At 36.8% G+C, this 19,467-nt stretch overlaps 1 protein-coding gene across 9 annotated transcripts in view; it reads right to left on the bottom strand.

Moving 5' to 3' along the window:
- Positions 1–19,467, bottom strand: part of 5-HT7 (5-hydroxytryptamine receptor 7) — a 554,635-nt gene that overhangs the window by 107,590 nt on the left and 427,578 nt on the right. The gene's annotated exons all lie outside the window — the stretch shown is intronic.

Here is a 19,467-nt window from a genome sequence, read left to right as displayed (position 1 = left end):
GGACACTTCTTGATCGGTGCCCCTTTGCTCGCTCCTCCAGAACCCCTAGTCACTGAACAGCCTTTGTCTATCGTGAACAGGTTTAGAAAAGTTCAGGCTTTGGTTCATCAATTTTGTTTGAGATGGAAGGAGGAATACTTAAAAAGTCTTCACATGCGGTATAAATGGAAATTTCCGCAACGTGACCTTCAAAAAGATGATATCGTCGTGATTAGGCACGAAACTCTTCCTCCAACGTCGTGGAAACTAGGTAGGTACGAAAACGTATTTCCCGGCCCTGATGGCCATGTTCGCGTCGCCGACATTCGCATTGAGAATACCGTTGTAAGGCGGCCTATAACTAAATTGGTCGTTTTGACCGAATAAATTTCGATCTCTTTAACCTAGTTTTCTCTCTTTAGTAATATGGACAAAATGTCATTCTTTGCTGATGGACTTAAGGACTACGACGAGTTGATGGCGGAAATTGATAGAGCCACGGGTCCTTCCACTCCGGTTCCCGCCGTGTCGCCTACCCCCGGTCCAAACCCAGCTGCTAACATAGCGCCCCCGTCCATTATTTCCGAAAACATGGACACTTCGGAGAATAACGTCGCTCCTAACCCTCCAATTGTGGTACCTTTGCCACTAACGCCTCTCGCGTCGCCGTCCGTCACTGCAGCCCCACCGGCTAGTTTTAAATGCAGATTGTGTGATGGTAGACATCCTATCCGTTTCTGCCGTAAATTTAGAAATCTACCTTTGGAGAAACGGCATAGAACAGTTGTGAAGTACAGCTATTGTACTCGTTGTCTGGCACAGTCTCACCTGGCAAAGGATTGTAGAAGTAGGAGCAGTTGTCGTATTTGCAACGACAAGCATCATACCTTGCTACACGATGGCAACCATACGCCATCAAAAATTCCTACTTCTCGTCCTGATCGTAAGCATCAACCATATAAAAAGCCCAGGGTCCGTCCGCAAAATGAGTCTGCTTCTCGTCCGTCCGTAGGAAGCAGTCTTTCGATAGCTCCCACCACAACTTCCTTTGGAAGCCTACCACTAGTAGGTGTAGTTCCCCTCTCGCCCAGCCTGGTAGTTCGCTTAGTAACTCCTAAGTCGTCTATCCCCGTCCGTGGTATTATTGACCAATGTGCCAGGCAAAGTCAAATATGCGTCTCTTTAGTGCATAGTCTCCAGCTTCCCTGCTCTAAAATTGATGACATTTCGTATTGCCGTTTTACCATCTCCTCTATGCACGATCCTGCACAATCGGTTGCTGTGACGGCTCGGGTCTGTGACTTGGCACATGTCTCGACGCCTCCCGAAGCAGTTTCGGAGAGGGTTAAGGAGTCTTACATGGGGCTACCTCTAGCAGATCCGCAGTTCTATATAGTGGGACGTGTGGCATTAATACTGGGTCCCGAGCTGTATGCCAAGATTATGACCGGCCGTATTCAGATGTTCCCTGGATTACCAATGGCTCAGTACAGCATATTCGGCTGGGTATTATCGGGGGTGTATAACAACTGAGGATCCCTAATGATCCCATTGCACTGGATCCCTAATGATCCTATTCGCTGGGTCCCTAATGGCCCAGCGGCTCCATGGTCCCTAATGGCCATATTTTCCGCGGGGTCCCTAATGGCCCGGGGGTCCCTAATGGCCCAATCGTTTAGCTTATAAGTTTCCGCGGGGTCCCTAATGGCCCGGGGGTCCCTAATGGCCCAATCGTTTAGCTTATAAGTTTCCGCGGGGTCCCTAATGGCCCGGGGTCCCTAATGGCCCATCGTTTAGTCTATAAGTGTTTTTTGAAAAAATGAATTAAAACAAACAAAAAAAATGAATTTAATTGAAAAAAACAAAATTAAATAATTTTTATCTTTTCGTTTCAACATCCCTACGATGTTGAAAGGTGGGCGCCAAATGTTTAAGTTAAATAGTTTATTTGCATTATTAGTTTCATTTACAACGGCCAATCTGTTGTGGTCTACATTATCGTTAAAATCTGCAAGCTCCTTATTGTTACATCCTTGTAACATTTACATCGCAGATTTTAACGATAATTCTTTCGTTGAGTTCCTTTGACATTTTCCCACCTCTCATCATCTACTTTTTTTCCATCGGATCGTTGAACGCTATCGAAGCTTTATTGTAAGCATCTGCAAGATCGTTGCAAATTACAGGTAATATCGTTACCAAAACCCTCTTTTATTTATTCAATAAATAAAGCTCATTTGACTTCTAGTCAAATATCATCAATACGAAAAAAACTGCCTTTTATTTTTCTCCTCTTTTCTTTTTATTTACATTGACGTAAACACCATCAAACATCTTTTTTAACTTCATGGTTTTCCGCCATAAGGAACAAATGACCATAAAAGCTTTCCTAATATTGTTATTATTACTGTAAATGTGTGAGGGGCCTACGCATTTCCCACCCTTCTCTTATTTTAATAGTTAAGTGGCATTTGCCAAATTCCAAATCATTTCAGTTTAGTGTTTTGACTTTTTCGTTTGTGATGCCGTGAACATTTTAAAATGTTGACATTTCAAATGTAAATAAAATAATAAAAAAAAAGTATTTTGCCCAGCAATGCCAATAAAATGTGTTTTTATTATGGCCAATAAAATAAACATTAAATTTAATTTAAGCCACGTTGGCCATTGAAATATTATTTTAGGCATTTGTGTAGCTGACACATTTCCCAAGGGGTGACTAACCCTACTTTGGCATTGGGTGTTATTTTTAACTGGCGGAAGAAATCATTATATGAGATGGGAGGGTGCAGCAATAAAACAAACCGACATTCTCCAATTAAAAAGCAATACCACTCGTTTTTATAACCTACACTACAGTGTGGATGATTATTAATTAAAGGTTTGCTTTGCTCAAGTTTTCTGTAACACTGCGATTTATTCATCCTAGAGAAGGCAAAGTTTAGAAGGCGATCCAAAAGGCGAATTCCGGCCGTAGTCTTCATTTGCTGTCAAATTTTTTTTGCGCGAAATATCTACAAAAGGTAGAAGAAAACGGTAAAATATTCTTCGCGAAGTTGAAATAAAGATGTTGTATACAGATATTCGTTATGGAAGAGAAATATTTGTTATTTATTTTTGATTATATTGATTGATTCATATCTCGCCAAAATAAAATGCTCATGTTATGTGTGTCCGTCGCACAGTGCTTCAGAATCGTTTTTCCTGATCACAATATTATTATATATTATAAATTAATAAATAAATAAACAAAAACTACTGAACCTATTTTCCTGAAATTGCCAGGGAACGTACAGGGATGGCCGACGGTTAAAATAGGTTACAAATTTAGTTGAATTTCTGAAGGGGCGGGCTACTTCCCCTATACCCTATTTTTTGAAAAATCCTATATCTATGTATATAAATAAAGAATAAAATGTTCCTCGTTGGTAATGGCATCAGTTTAGAACGGCTGGACCGATTTCGATAATTCTGTAGAATGTGCGCCATAACCCGGCTTGGGTTTTTATGCAAAGAAAATTTGACCATGCCCCCTTTTTTCCATTTTTATCATTTCTACAAAAACTGCTGAACCGATTTTCCTGAAATTGCCAGGGAATGTACAGGGATGGCCCCCGGTTAAAACATGCTACAAATTTTGTAGAATTCCGGAAGGGGCGGGGTACTTCCCCTATACCCTATTTCTTTAAAAATGCTATATCTATATAAATAAAAATCACGACATTTGCAAAATTTCCTAACCTCTGAACGTCGTGTTTTTCTGAACCACTGGAAAACTGATTGCCAATTGTTCCGATCCTCAGTTACGTACCTGATGGTCGAATACTCGAAATCAGACCAAATTTCCCAGCATATACCACAAACTGGAAAATGAGCGTCGTACGAACCCTGTAGACCCAAAATTTAGAGAACTTATTCTTAAAGTCAACAGGGTACACGGTGCTCTTGAATCAAATTTAAATGGAAGGCACTTACACCTGGGAAGTTTTTGCGGATTCTGAAACTACAATGTTCATAGATGAGAAAAATAGAAAAATTCGCCGGAGCGCTTTTTAAATAAATCGCGATTCAAGTTGACATTTTTAGGGGTTGTTTAGGTTTTTGCGATTTAGCTTAGAAACCGCAAGTCCTATCAAAATGGGAATTAAAAAAAATGTTGTAGCTATCAAAATTATCTACAATATTGACCTTAATGATATTTTCGTAGGTTTTACAACTTTTAAGATATAGAAGTTGAAATTGGGACAATTCAATTCTGTATCGTCTCCTTATAAAACAAAGTCATGACTGCAATTTCCCAACTTAAACTTATATATCTAAAAAAATGGTACAACCTAGAAAAATTACATAAGCCAGTCTTGTAGAGAATTTTCACAGCTATAAGATTTCCTCAGGCCCCATGCCGATAAGACTAGCCGTATTCAAGCAAAATCGCAAAACCCTAACAAAAAACCTAAAAATGTTATCTCAAAAATAGTACAGCCTGAGAACAAATCATAAACGTCAATACTGTAGAGAATTTTCACAGCTACAACATTTCCTTTAGCTCCATTTCGATTGGACTTGCGGTTTCCAAAAAAAAAATCGTGAAAACCTAAAAATCACCTAAAAATGTGAATTTTAACCGCGATTTATTTAAAAATCCTTACAGACATTTTTTCTTGTTTTTGGATTTTTCTCATCTATGAACATTGCTGTTTCAGAATTCACAAAAACTTCTCCTATGTAAGCGGTTTTCATTAAAAGTTAGTTAAAGGCGCGCCCTTCATGACATTGTTTTATAAGGGGGCGATACAGTCAGTGCACTGTCCCAATTTTAACTTCAATATATCAAAAATGGTAAAACCTATGAAAATACAGTGAAGTTCAATCTTGTAGAAAATTTTCATAGCTACAACATTTTCTTCAGTCTAATTTTGACAGGACTTGCGGTTTCTAAACAAAATCGTGAAACCCTAATCAACCCCTTAAAATGTCAACTTGAATCGCGATTTATTTAAAAAGCGCTCCGGCGATTTTTTTTTTGTTTTTTGATTTTTCTCATCTATGAACATTGTAGTTTCAGAATCCGCAAAAACTTCCCAGGTGTAAGTACCTTCCATTTAAATTTGATTCAAGAGCACCGTGGGTAGTAGCCGAACATAAGCGACAAAAGTTGCTAGACCACCTAAAATCGTAGTCAAGGGTTAAATCACTCTCGAAACCGGGATAGAAGAATGATAGAACGGCTGTTGCCTTCAACGGCGTGACAGTTACAAATCCGAAGAGGTAAAGCATCAATCGAGGAGGTATCACCACAATTTACGATGAGCGATGCTGACGTCGTCCAAAACGCGAAATTGTCCAAAGCGTTGGGTACACATGAATTATTAATGGCAATGCTTAAGCAACTGGATGAACCCGAAGTTGAGTATTCAACAAGTGCCCTCAATTTATCTTTAACCACCCATGTTACATCAGAAGCAGGCAGGGTTGTTCCGCTACTGAAGCCAAGCAAGGATACCACCAGAGGTTAATCGTACAGGCCGGTTCCCCGTCAGTAGGCAGTAGCAAAGACTCACGAGGCAGCACTCCTCCCCATGATGAGAAGCTTTTTCCAGTTATCCAACCTCATCATGGATTCCGAAAAATGTATAGTACTACAACAGCACATCAGCAGAGGACTGAACGAGAAAAGGCCGTGCGACCGAACACTCATGGTGGCTCTTGACCTATCGAAGGTATTCAATACGATCAACCACCCGTGTTTGAAACATTGGATAATAAACTATATGTGTAAGTTCCACAAGGCGGGGTGATATTGCCGGTACTGTTCAACCTCTATCATTCGGATATTCCACACCCCACAGACGGCATAGACATCGTAATGTATACCGGTGATTGTATGATCTTGGTGTCGGGTCCTATCATCGATGACATATCGACGCCTCCAAACAATAGTATGCTAAGTCGACTTAGCATGTTTTCAAGTTCTTTACATTTTTATATTTAACGTCCTTTAACTTAAATTCTGTCAAATTTTGGTAATAATCGGACAATCCGAACAGAAGTTATAAACAAATATGTACTTAGCATAGTACTGAAGGTCAAAGAAATTTCCAAACTTTTAGAGCTTGTCCTGCAAAACTCACTGTTCAGAATTAGCAAACTATTATTTGGAGGTGTCGAACGTCCTTTAACTTAAATTCTGTCAAATTTTGGTAATGATCGGTCAATCCGAACAGAAGTTATAAACAAATATTGACTTAGCATAGTACTGAAGTTCAAAAAAATTTCCACACTTTGAGAGCTTCTCCTGCAAAACTCACTTTTTAGACTTAGCATACTATTATTTGGAGGTGTCGATATGTGATAGGTTAAATATCTACATAGCTGCCCTAGTGCAGTTCTTCCATCTGAGGAATATGAAAATATGCGCCGCAAAATCCACCGCCACACTGTTCACCACTTGGGTGGCTGAATAAGGCTCCTTCTGAATATATAGATCAATGGTGTCCTGATTCCGACCACTAAATACCCTAAAATATTGGGTGTAACGTTCGATAGCACGTTTAAGTCGTCCGCGAAAGCCACAGCTTTTTGCGATAAGATAAGAAATTGGAACAAATTCCTCAAGTCGTTGGCCCGCATCAAAGAATCCTTGTTGACCTCAGAGCAATTGATAAGCTATGTGGGACCAGTGTGGCATGCAAATGTTAGCGCTACATAGATGAATAATATAAAAACCTATCAGAATGCCGCCATGAGGACCGCAACAGGTTGCCTCCTCATAACACCAGTGGATCATCTTCATGAGGAAACTAAGGTTTTACCGGCGCATCAGCACAGCAGGATGTTGTCGATGCGGTATCTGCTTGGGTGTTGACATGCTTCCCCGACACAGGTACGTCGGTATTAAATTTCAATTTTTTTCTACATTTTGCTTATGTCCTCTCATTTTTTGCTTAGTGGTAATACCTTAATTGGATTTAATTTGTAATCCCGTTAGTTAAGACATTCGATTTTAATTTACAAACCAATAAAAAATAATTATATGAGAATTATAAAACATTCGCGTCTGTCACGTCATAAAGGGAACACTTAACATCGACGAAAGTCTACTTTAAGTTTTGTTCCGACAAAAATGAGTGCCGAAACATAAATTTAGTTGTTAGAGAACAACTTAATAGATTTTGCTGGAGAACTGTACGGATAAAATTGGACTTTCCAGCAGGATATTGCCCCGAATCACCCTGTTGGACCTACAAAGGAGTTTCTAAAGGCACGAAATGTACGGTTATTGGAGTGGCCAGCTATAACTCATGGCCACAAACCCATTGAAGACCTTCGGGGCATACTATCCGCCAAAGTTTTCGCGAAGTCAAAGGAGTGCACGACGCTGAAATAATTGAAATGTGCATTATTGGCGGAATGGGAGTATATCACCACTAACACCTTAAGAAACCTAGTCGGTTCTATGAGACGAAGGCTACAACAAGTCCTAATCCACAAGGACAATACAATACCATTGTAAATGTACAACAATTTTGTTCATTATTATGAATTTTTTAAAAATTTTCGTTATTGCACATATAATTATTTTCTATGACAATTTTTTTAAAAATTATTTCTCTCTAATATGAAATTAATAAGAACGCAATTTTCTACAATGTAAAAATAATATTGGAAATATATTTTGTTTTCGATAATAAATATGACAATATTAGTTTGCACATATAATTATTTTACGTAGGTACCCATAAGTAAGATATTCCTGAACTACCTCCATCCTCAATAACTGTTAAATCTTAATTCAAAATGTCAGGATTCCAGCTCTACCCGTTAAACCAAATCCAAATTGTACCAAATTTAGAACAATCCAAATTGTACTAAATTTAGTACCATTTAGTACTTTTCGTATCCATAAGTATGATTTTTCAAAACTACTTGAATCCTACTCTTCGGCTGTAATCGTAATTCCATTTCAGGATTCCAGCGCTATTAATTCACCCAAATCCAAATTGTACCAAATTTAGTAGCATTTAGTACTTTTCGAAACTACCTGAATCCTACACTTATACAGTAATATTAATTCCAAATTTCAGGATCTTAGCTCTATCCGTTCACCCAAATCCATATTGTACCATATTTAGTACCATTTAGTACTACTCGTACCCATACGTACGACTTTTCAAAATTTCCTCAATCCTACAATCCAACAGTAATTTTAATTCCAAATTCCACCTCTATCCGTTTACTAAAATCCAAATTGTACCAAATTTAGTGCTTTCCGTACCCATAAGTACGAATTTCCAAAACTACCTCAATTCTACAGTCCAGCAGTAATCTTAATTTCAAATTTCAGGATTCCAGCTCTATCCGTTCACCTAAATCCAAATTGTACCTGGTACTAAATTTTGTACCAGTTTGTACTTTTCGGACCCATAAGTACGAATCTTGCAAAACCATTTCCTTATTTCAACTCCACTTCCCAGGAACAAATGGTAGAATTTCAGTTCTACACCCGATACCAAATTTAAAAGGATTTAGTACTTTTCGTATATTTATGGTATGCACGTATTTTTTAAACCACATCCATATACCAACGCTACACACCAACACTAACCCTGACTCCAATACAAAATTGAGTGTCATTTCGTATTTTTCGTATACATATGGTACGTATTTCGAAAACCATATACAACAACCCTACACTGACACTGAATAACAGTAATATTAATTTAAAATTTTTAGGATTCCACCTCTATCCGTTCGTCTAATAACAAATTTTACCAAACTTAGTACCCATAAGTACGATTTTCCAAAACTACCTCAATCCTTCACTTCTACAGTAACCGTAATTTTAAATAACAGGATTCCAGCGTTATCCGTGCACTCAAATCCCATAAGTACGAATTTCAAAAACTACCTCCATCTCAATCCTACACTCCAACAGCAGTCTCACCAAATTCCAGGATTCCACCTCTATCCGTTCCCCCAAATCTAAATTGTACAAAAGATAGTACCACTTAGTACTTTTCGTACCCATAGCTACGAATTTCCAAAACTACCTAAGTCCTACACTCCAACAGTAATCATAATTTCAAATTTCAGGACTCAAGAGCTATCCGTCACCCAAATCCAAATTGTACCACATTTTGTACTACTTGGTACTTTTCATATCCATAAATACGAATTTACAAAACTACCTTAGTCCTACACTCCAACAGTAATATCAATCCCAAATTTCAGGATTCCAGCTCTATCCGTTCACCCAAATCCAAATTGTACTAAATTTTGTACTTTTCGTGCACTCATGGTATCCAAAAACCCCTTTGGTACATCTTTCTTGGTCTTCATCAGTGACCCTCAGGCCAAATTTGAGGAATGAAGCTCTATTCGTTCACCCAAATCCAAACTGTACTAAATTTAGTACTTTTCGTACCCATAATTACGAATTTCCAAAACATCCACAATCCTAAACGCCACCAGTAATCTCAATTCCAAATTTCGAGATTCCAGCTCTATCCGTTCACCCAAATCTCCATTGTGCAAAATTTAGTACCATTTAGTACTTTTCATACACATACATAAGTACGAATTTCCAAAACTACCCCAATCCTACACTCCAACAGTAATCTCTATTCCAAATTTCAGGATTCCAGCTCTGTTCGTTCACCCAAATCCCTATTGTACCAAATTTAGTACTATTTAGTATTTTTGGTACACATAAGTACGAATTTCCGAAACCACCCTCATATCTCAATCCTACATTTCAACAGTAATCTTAATTCCAAATTTCAGGTTTCCAGCTCCATACGTTCACCCAAATCCAAATTGTACTAAATTTAGTACTTTTCATACCCATAAGTACGAATTTTCAAAACTGCCTCAATCCTACTCTCCAAAACTGCCTCAATCCTACTTAATTCCAAATTTCAGGTTTCGAACTCTATCCGTTAACCCAAATCCAAGTTGTAATAAATTCAGTACCATTTAGTACTTCGCGTACACATAAGTACGAATTTCCAAAACTACCCCCATATCTCAATCCTATACTCCTTCAGTAATCTTAGTTCCAAATTTCAGGATTCCAGCTCTATCCTTTCACCCAAATCCAAATTGTACTTAATTTAGTACCATTTAGTACTTTTCGTACACATGAGTACGAATTTCCTGAACCATTTCCTTTTATAAATCCAACTTCCCAACCTTCATTTGCATACAAATTCCAAGTTTCTGGCTTAATCCGTTCAAAACATGCAACTGGTACTAAATTTTGTAACTTTTAGTACACTTAGAGGTCGAATTTCCAAAAACCATTTGGTACATCTTTCTAACTCTCCATCAGTTACCTTCATTCCAAATTTCAGAATTCTAGCTATTCCCGTTTGCCTAATACAAAGGGTACCATATTTAGTACCTTTTAGTACTTTTCGTACCCTTCTAGGTCGAATTTCCAAAAACCCAGCCTTATCTCACGCCTACACACCAACAGCAACGCACAATCAACATTTCAGCTCTCTAGCTTCAGCGGTTTCGTCTGGGCGATGATATGCCAGTCAGTCAGTCACTCACTCACTCAGTCATCACTAAGCTCTTTTATATATATAGATATTCTTGATCAGCATGAAATTCAATGTCGATATAACCATGTCCGTCTGCCCGACTGTTGAGATCAAGATACAGCCCGCAATATTTAAAACAGCTTTATTATTTGCTACAGAAGTTTCATTACTACTAGTATGTTTGGTATTGAAAATGGGTTATGTCGATCTACGTTTAATATAGCCCCATAGAACGCAGTAGCGGTATTCTCAAGGTTTTAGCCTCAATGTTTAGTCTTTGTTGGGATCATTAAACTTTCCCCTAAACGGTACCTCCTTATTTTCGGTATGTTTAAGGTTTTAACCACATTATCACACCAAAACAGTTGAAATTTGCTATTTAGCCTTCTCTATGGGTATAAAAGATTCCTAAAGACAATTGTCGGTATGGATCCACCATCTAATAAAGCCCCCATGTAACGAGAAGTGGTCAACAAAGATCCCTGTATTTTATATTTAAAAGTGTTTTATTTGTTTTCTTATATTAAAATTGAAGTGTGACGTTTTTCTTTCATCTGCTACTTCTTGTACGATTTATAATTTTGTATGTACCGATGAGTCTGTTGTTGCTTTTGTGTTTGGTTTTTCTATGTATTTCAATAACAGGAACAACCAACATCATTTATAAATGTGTGCATGTATCTTTTTGTGTCTTTTTGGGTTTGTATTAACAAAAAAAAAACAAAATAATTGTAAATATCGATATTTTTGATCGACTGAAATAATTTTTAAGCAAATTTTTAATCAATATATTTTTTTTTCTTTTGTCAAGCAGGATGTGGAATATTTTGATAAATATTTTTGTTGATTTTAGTTGGACTCAGTATTCCTTTTTAGCTTAGTTTGGCTCAATGTCAGTAGAACAAAAACCATTTTTGATTTTTTATATAATTTTATTTTCCAATATTTTGATCAACATCGTCGATCATCTTCAAGGATTGTGATATCTTTTTAATTTCGGACAACAAAGTTTTCTTCCAAACCATTTGCAAATATTTTCTGAAAATAAGTAAATAAGTAACCCAGCAAAATCTAAAGGAAGGGGTTCTATGCGATGACGTGATTTCATGGCATATTTTGCATTGATTCAAAGCAAGTCGTGAAAGATCCGATCTTTTCATTAGCATTTAAACCCATGCAAAAGAAGTCGTGAAAGATCCGATCTTTTCATCAGCATTTGAATCATTTGTACAGATCACTAGAAACAAACAAGTCGATTTGTACATCCCTACATGTAGCGACATCAAAACAAAAGAGTATACATTTCCAACATTTTTGTTATAAAATTACAAAATTACAAATTAAATGTAGGTTCACGAACTAGAAATTCTTAAAGGAGTGCTGTTGGAGTCCATGTAGAAATCTGAACTGGTGACGAGAAGCTTTTGTAAGATAAAACAAAATCAGTGGCTGAGACTGGACGAAGAAAACTCTGTTGCGGTGCAGCGGCGGTGATAAAATTGAAATTTTGGGTGTAAACTTTATGTTAATAAATTAGTTCTAGTTATTTCATTAATTAGTTTGTATTAATAAAGAGTTTGGTTTGTCATGAAAATCATATTTCAATACAGAATTTTCCATCTTCCAAACAAGACATGAAAATGTCATGCCAAAGGGTATGTGAAAATGACGTGACATTTTATCAATTTAGTTTTACTATGTGATCAAATAATTTTATCAAATTTTGTCAATATCATGTCATAAAATGACCGTAATATGTTATGTGTAGACACATGCGATAAAAAGACTTCTAAGCACAAAATATTGATGAAAATAATTAATTTCAGTATATCTCAAAAATTCATGCACTGAGCAGTAAGGACTTTTAATTATATCCCACCAGTAAGACATACGGTGATGATAAATACGATTTGGGTCATCAAATGACCCCAACATAATAGCAGGGTTAAATTGTGAATATTAATTATTCAATATAAGTTCAGAATATTTCATGGCGGAGGATATAACGAGTAATAATAATATTTTTATATTTTTACTTTTTTTCATTCGTAATAAAGTCAACGGCTACTTTTCTTTTAGCCTATAAAAATATAACTTTTCTTTCACTAAAGCATCGCAATGTTGCCAATATCTATCGCTATGATACTAATTGAATAAATACACATTTTCAATAACTCATTCGGGTTACTTACAAAAAAAAACATACTTATTAATACACTAAAATATGACACTTTGACATTTAATCGGTAGAAAAACGACAGCATTTAATTAGAAAAGCCAAAAATATTGATGACACTTGAGCTACCATAAAACATGCCACAATTACCATGTAGTCATCAACTTGTTAATTTCGACCCCTTAAAAATCATTATCATTGTCATTGCCATCAAAAATGTCATTGTGAATATATGCGTATCTATGAGAACGGGTAAGACGATTCAGCAAAATCACTGTCGCCATTGCCAAATGATTGTATTACATACAATGATTTTTTTTGGCGTCATATTGTCAGCCAATCTATTTATAATGTGAATGTTATGGTTATTGTGGGTCGTTCCAATGATGATAGACAGATGATAACATATCCTTTAATAAATAAACAAAAAATAATAATAACAACAATATTTTTGGGAATGACTTAATAATGTTGGTTTCTGTTTCTGGTAGTAGTTAAAATATGATTTATATACACAAATTAATTATACATTAAGAGTAAACAGTTGTGATTTTATATGTACATATGTTGATAATTGGGTAAGGTCAGCAGAGTGATTGATAAGATAGCAGCATGTCTAGATGTGGAAAGGTGTGGAATGTTGGTGAGAAAATTTAGACAATTTGAATTAGAGGAAAAAAGGAAAAGAAGGCAGCATTACCAACATGTTCGATACAAAATCAATTTGAACACCTTTAAAATTCCTGCTTATAATTGCATTGTTCCAGAACATATATTTGTTTTGGGGGGACAGACCCTGTCACTCCGGTTATTTTAGCCGTTTTAACCGAATATGTCCGTTTTCCCTTATAAGTGGCTATAAATGATGTGTTTTTTTTAGAACCGCTATATCTCAAGAATGTTTCCTTCTATGAAAAACTTTATAAAGACCTAACTTGTAGAGAATTTTTCTGTCTGCAATATTTTGCTTTAGTCACTTTTTGATTAGACACGCCGTTTTCAAGAAAAAGTCCGAAAACCTAAAAAATCCATAAATTTTGACCTTTGACTCCGAATGACTGTTTTTGCACACATGGGATTGATGGGGACTTTTAGGATATTGCTTCTAATGAAAAACCCTAGCTCTACGCAAAAATTCAGCTTTGTGGCAATTTTTGCTATTTCAATGTCTATTTTGACTGGACTATTAAAAATTCCAATAATTTCAGAGCTAATAGATTCTTGCAGGTTCTGCAACAGAGGAATTATTTTTAATTTTTGTCTGTTACATAATACTTCCACCAAACTCTACAGAACAAATATATCAACATACAAATATGCTCAATTTCCATAAAAGCCATTTAAAACCATTTAACTTGTTGTTAAAATGCTATGAGAGTATAAGTACATAATATTTAAATTGTTCCCAGAAATGATTTAAACACAAACCTCTTAAATGTTTCGCAGAAACATTTTTTTGACATTATTTATGGCCGCCCACAAGACAAACAATATCCTGTCGCTTTTCATTTGCCAACAAAGTGGTTTTTATATTAAATAAATTAAAACACAATAAGCTGTGACCCTTTTCACAGAAATTGTTTGCAAATAAATGACATTCTCTGTTGTTTTATTTGGTTTTACTTGGGGCTGAGTGGCTCTTTTTTTGAAAAGGTTACTGTGATGTGAGGGATTTTTATGAATTCCATCTTTTTGTTTGTCTCTGTCCAAAAATAAACCACAGAAGTTCGTAACAAACGAATGGTTGAGATTTTTGCAAATTCCATTCATTTTGTCCAGCTATATGTTGAGTGGTCATTTGTATTAACGACAATATTCAGCCATTATGAATATTTATTAAATTTACTTTAACTTGTTGAAAAAAAAATCTGTGCTAACAGGTGAGGTTCCATTTGATGTTTTTGTGGAGATGTTTATTGACCACGGATACCCCAAATACCTAAATGAGGTCAGAAAATGTATTTAGCAAGTAACAAAAGTTTTAGTCGAAAGAGATGTAGCCTTAGCCGACCCGAATACCGGCTACGCAACCAACCTATAATTACACTAAAATTGGACGAAATAAGAGGAGATTCAAAATTTGAACCAAGTCTGTTGGAGGTACCGGACAGATATGGCCCAACTTCAAACTTAAACAAAGTTAGGACAAAATATTACGAAGGACAAATTTTGGACAATGGATCTGTTCTAAAGTTGTCGCAGGCTCCCGACACTACATATCACTCATTAACTCAAAAAGTGGCATAACTCAAAAAAATGCGTTTTCCGAGTTAGCAATTTCTATTTTTTATGACATCTTTTTATACCCTACACCACTATGTGGGGAGTTGGTTTTGGCCAAAAAGTTTGTAACGCATCGAAATAATGGTCGTAGACACATACTTATATATACCAAAATGAATGTCTCGACGAGCTGTGTCGATCTGGCTATGTGTGTCCGTCCGTCAGTCCGTCAGTCCGTCCGTCCGTCCGTCTGTCCGTCTGTCCGTCTGTCCATCTAAACCTTGTAATCACGCTACAGGTCGCAATTTTGATCGGATCGTCAGGAAATTGATGGGGGTCCCGGATGTTGATGGGGGTCCCGGAGGGGAAGGACCCTATTGATTTTGGTGATGGTCGGATAATATTTAGGGGTCGGAATGGGCAAAAAACTTATGTGGATAAAAATACAACGTTTTTTTCCAAAGCGAATATCTCAGCTTCTATACGAAGTATACCAAAAACAAAACCTGACAATAAAAGTAGAAAACATCACCTTTCTAATGATGTAAAGTAGGTTCTCGTAGATGATCAAACAACGAAGATATCACAATAGTCGCAAATAAAACCCAAATTTTCATTTTTGCGATTTTAATTATAATGACGAATATCACAGCTTTGGTTGGGGACTTTCCAAAATCAAAGCCTGGCTGTGAAAGTAGAAGATCCTATCTTTACAATGATGTAAACTAGGTCGGCACAGGTGACCAAATAACGGAGATATCGCAATAGTCGGTAATACATCCCATTTTTCCACTTTTTTGGAAATACGCTACAGGTCGCAATTTTGATCGGATCGTCACGAAATTTTGAAGGTTAATGGGGGTCACACAGATGAAGAAGCCTGTTGATTTTTTTGATGGTCGGATAATATTTAGGGGTCGTAATGGGCCAAAAACTTATTTGGAGAAAAAGACAACGTTTTTTTGCTAAGCGAATATCTCTGCTTCAATATGGGGTATACCAAAAGCAGAACCTGACCATGAAAGTAGAAAATATCGCCTTTCTAATGATGTAAAGTAGGTTCTCGTAGGTGATCAACTAACGAATATATCGCAATAGCCGCTAATAGAACCCAACTTTTTATTTTTGCTATTTTAATAATAATGACGAATATCACAGCTTCGGTTGGGGATCTTCCAAAAACAAAGTCTGACTATGAAAGTAGAAAATCCCATTTTTACAGTGATGCAAAGTAGGTTGGCGTAGATGGCCACATAACGGAGATATCACAATAGTCGGCAATACATCCCATTTTTTAATTTTTTTGTAATCACGCTACAGGTCGCAATTTTGATCGGATCGTCACGAAATTTTGGGGGCTAATGGGGATCCTACAGAGAAAGAAGCCTATTGATTTTGGTGATGGTCGGATAATATTCAGGGGTCGGAATGGGCAAAATACTTTTTTAAAGAAAAAGTCAACGTTTTATTTCAAAGCGAATATCTCCGATTCTAAAAGGGGTATATCAAAAGCAAAACCTGCTTATGAATGTAGAAAATATCACCTTTGCAACGATGTTACGTAGGTTGTCGTAGGTGGTCAAACAACGAAGATATCGCAAAAGACGCTAATAGAGCACAACTTTTCATTTTTGCGATTTTAATAATAATGACGAATATCACAGCTTTGGATCGGGACCTTCCAAAAGCAAAGTCTGACAATGAAAGTAAAAAATCCCATCATTACAATGATGTAAAGCAGGTTGGCGTAGGTATCCAAATAACGGCGATATCGCAATAGTCGGTAATACATCCCATTTTTCCACTTTTTTGGAAATCACACTACAGGTCGCAATTTCAATTGGATCGTCACGAAATTTTGGGTGTTATTGGGGGTCCCACAGAGGATTTTTGATAATGGTCAGATATTATTCAGGGGTCGGAATGTGAAAAAAATATTTGGAAAAAAGACCAACGTTTTATTTCAAAGTTAATATATCGAAAGCAAAACCTGCAAGGAAAGTAGAAAATATCACCTTTACAACGATGTGAAGTAGGTTGTCATAGGTGGTCAAACAACAGAGATATCGCAATAGTCGGTAATGCATCCCTTTTTCCATTTTTGTGCAATCACACTACGAAATTTTGATCGGATCCTCACGAAATTTTGGGGGTTGATGGGGGTCTAACAGAGAAAGAAGCCTATTGATGGTTGGCATACATCCCACTTTTCCATTTCTTATTTGGGTTGTACTGTCGATGCACTTAAATGCGTTTCAAGAAAATTGACCTGTGTTAATGAAGACATTCAGAGCAAAGGCGCTAAGCTATCCCAATTTTAATATTTTGAATTTTATTAGTCAAAAGCTTATGAACAGGGGTAGTGGTGTAGGGTATTACATAGTCGGCCCCGACCCGACTATAGCCTTGGCTCACTTGTTTATCTTGTGTTGATATCTCTAAAACTCAGCGATTTACAGCTCATTTACTACGAGTTTATCATAATTCAAAAAAATGTTTTTTGAGTTTATGAAGCACTAAAACACTTCAAATCATGCTTGATCTTGCACAGAAATTCAGCACTTATATCTGGCTAGCTGCTTACAAAATATGGTCCAAGTATTTATTTTAGTTTTTGTGTAATAATCTTTTTATTTTGGGAAGTCAAATTTCAATCGCCAACTTAAAACGCGTTTTTCTCGAAACTAAGTTTTTTAAGATGTGTCACTCTTTGAGTAAATTAGCGATATGGTGTCGTAGGGACTTTGGTTTATGTTCTCAGGATGGGGGCAGCGAATACGAGTTGTTGCAAAAAAAAAAAAAAAAAAAATCAAAGCGAACAAAATCTCCTACTGCCACCTTTTTAGCGAAAAGTTTTGATATTTTGTGGGGGAAGTACCCGAAAGTAGACAGATATGGCCCATCTTTGAACTTAAACTAAGTTTGGCAAAATATTACGAGGTCAAATTTTAAACAAAATCGACTTATACATTTCCCCAAATGGTATGAAACGGTTTTCGTCCACACACGCTTGGCGTCTATAACAACTATTTCGATGAGGCACATTTATGATCGTTTTCATGTTCATATGCTCTCTTTTGCCTAAAGTCTGAAGGTATAAAATCGGACGGCAATCAAACAAGACTAAATACCAAATTTCCGATATTCCGCTAAAACCTTAAAAATACCGAAAATCAAGCGGTAAGCTTCTATGGGGGATATAGGAACCCGCGGACCTATACTGATAATTCTCTTCTGGAATATTTGATAACCCCATGGAAGACTAAATAACAAATTTCAGTTTTTCGGTGGGTTATTGACGTCAAAACTTTCAGAATTACGAAAATGGGGAGGTACCGTTCTATGGGAGCTATATCGAAACGTGGAACTATACCGAAGAATTTCAGTCAGAAAAGCTTTTGCCTCCAACAAAGACTAAATAAAAAATTTTAGCAATTTCGGTGGGTTGATGTGACCACAACCTTCAAAATACCGAAAATCCTGTGGTACAGTTCTATGGGGGCTATATGAAGGCGTGAACCTTTACCGAACACTTTTAGGTGGAAAGTCTTAGACCCCAGACGAAGACAAAATACCAAACTTCTGCCGTTTCTGAAGAATATTGAGCCCACAACCTTCAAAATACTGAAAATCGGGACATACCGTCCTATGGGGGCAACGAATTTCATATGGAACGTTTAATACCCCAAATGAAGACCAAATACCAAATTTTAGCACTTTCGGTGGAATATTGAGGCCTCAACCTTAAAAATACCGGAAATAGGAAGGTACCGTTCTATGGGAGCTTTACTAAGGCGTGGACCTAGAGGTACGTGCTATGGGGGCAATATCAAGGCGTGGACCTATACCGACCAATTTCATATGGAACGTTTAATACCCTAAATGAGGATCAAATACCAAATTTCAGCAATTTCGGTGGAATATTAAGGCCACAACCTTCAAAACACTGGAAATAGGGAGGTACAATATTGGACGTACTGGGTGCTATACTAAGGCGTGGACCTATACCGATAAGTTTCTGGGGGAGTTTTTTACCCCCAGCGAAGACAAAATAACAAATTTCAGCCATTTCTGAAGAATATAAGGCCAAAACCTTAAAAATACGGAAAATTGGCAGGTACCGTTCTAATGGTGTGGACCTATACCGACGAATTTCCGGCGGAAAGTTTTATACTCCCGATGAAGACTAAGTACCAAATTTCAGTCATTTCAGTGTGAGGCTAAAACCTTTAAAATACCGAAAATCGAGTGTTACCGTTCTATGGGGGCTATATGAAGGCGTGAATCTGTACCGACAAATTTCATATGGAACGTTTAATACCCCAAATGAAGACCAAATTTCAGCAGTTTCGGTGAAATATTGAGTTCACTGTAAATAGGGAGGTACTGGGTGCGATACTAAGTCGTGGACGTATACCGACAAGTTCCTGGGGGAAATTTTATGAAGACTAAATAACAAATTTCAGCCATTTCTGAGGGAAAACACCGAAAATTGTGAGGTACGTTCTATGCGGGCTATAGTAAGGCGTGAACCTATACCGA

Source organism: Musca autumnalis, unplaced genomic scaffold (genome assembly GCF_047663935.1).
Source record: "Musca autumnalis isolate F117 unplaced genomic scaffold, ASM4766393v1 scaffold_1, whole genome shotgun sequence".
Lineage (NCBI taxonomy): Eukaryota > Metazoa > Arthropoda > Insecta > Diptera > Muscidae > Musca > Musca autumnalis.
The sequence above is the reverse complement of the archived record's forward strand: the minus strand, read 5'-3'. Positions and strand labels throughout refer to the sequence as shown.